Source organism: Myotis davidii, unplaced genomic scaffold (genome assembly GCF_000327345.1).
Source record: "Myotis davidii unplaced genomic scaffold, ASM32734v1 scaffold825, whole genome shotgun sequence".
Lineage (NCBI taxonomy): Eukaryota > Metazoa > Chordata > Mammalia > Chiroptera > Vespertilionidae > Myotis > Myotis davidii.
The window spans coordinates 55007-56385 of record NW_006296541.1 but is presented as its reverse complement, the minus strand read 5'-3'; the positions used below and the strand labels follow the sequence as shown (position 1 = coordinate 56385).

Here is a 1379-nt window from a genome sequence, read left to right as displayed (position 1 = left end):
GGCTGAGGCTGGAGGCAATGCACCGTGTCCTGGGGAGATGGGGAGCGGCCGCTGGGCTCCTCCCGTGAGAACTCCTCGCCCCCTCTTGTCCCTCCCCCAGCGCGCTCGCGGACCTCGCTGGAGCTGGTGCCTTACACAGCGAAGCGCGGGGAGGGGCAGGGCCCCCCCACACTGCAGCACTGAGACACGAGCCCCCTCCCCCTGCCCGGGACCAGGGGCAGGGACGAGGGGCCCATTTCTTGTATCTGGCTGGACTAGATCCTATTCTGTCCCGCGGCGGCCTCCAAAGCCCCACCCCGAGCCCATTCACCTCTCTGATCCCGTAGGGTCTGGCTTGGGGTCCTCTTTTCTCTGTCCCCCTCTTTTGTGTCTATCCTGCTCTCTGTCTTCTCTGTCTTATGTCTCTGCCCTTTTCTATTTGTCTCTTTTTTCTCTGTCCCGTCGTCTCTTCTCCTGCCCTTCCATGTTTTGTCCAGTCTCTTTGTCTCTCCGGGATTACCTCCCCCCACCACACATTCTCCCGGGCAGGTCCCACTGGAAGGACCAGACTCCCTATTCCTTCCTCTTTCCTCAAGTAAATCCCCACATGAATAAAGTCCAAAACAAAGTCCTCCTCCCCACCGGAGCCAGGACCCCCGCCGCAGCAGAATTAAACTTTTTTCTGTGTCCGAGGGCGCTCTACTGACCTCTGTGTGTGCCCCTGTGTCGTGTGTGTGTGTGTGTGTGTGTGTGTCCTAGATTACAGCATAAGGGTTAAGTGAGACTGAAGGAAAGATGGCTAACTGGGACCAGGGAGACTTGCAGACAATTTCCTATCCTCTGAGAGATTTAAAGGTGGGAAATAATAATAAAATGATAATAGCTAACATTTAGTGAGTGCTGACTGTGTGCCAAGCACTTAAGTAATTTAATCCTCACAACAACCCTAGAACATATTACAGGTATCCCATTTTGCAGATGAGGAAATTGATGCCCAGAAACATCTCAAAATCACATAACCAGAAGGTGGCAAAATTGGGATTTGAAAAGGCAGGCAGCCTGACTTCTGAATCTGTCCTCTTAACCACAGAATTCTGCTGAGCAGTTAGTGAATGCTGGTTCCACATACAGGCATTGTCCTAAGCACAGCTCTTCTTTCTGAGGTTGGGCAACTGTCCGAGGTAGGTATCTTTGGTTCCATTTTATAGACAGGAATCTGAACCAGGGAGAATTGAAGTCACTTGCCCAAAGATCCCCAGTGAGAAAATAATGGAACTGGCAGTTTGATCTCAGTGTCTTATCTGTTCTTACCACTACACTATGTTGCATCTAGAGGCTGGGGAATAACCCCAATGACCTTAGTTGAGCACAGGTATACCAAGCCAGCCTCGAGGGAGGAA

The 1379-nt window shown here is 51.8% G+C and overlaps 1 protein-coding gene across 1 annotated transcript in view; it reads left to right on the top strand.

Annotated features, from left to right (window-relative positions):
• Positions 1-1379, top strand: part of LRFN1 (leucine rich repeat and fibronectin type III domain containing 1) — a 15509-nt gene that overhangs the window by 12110 nt on the left and 2020 nt on the right. The gene's annotated exons all lie outside the window — the stretch shown is intronic.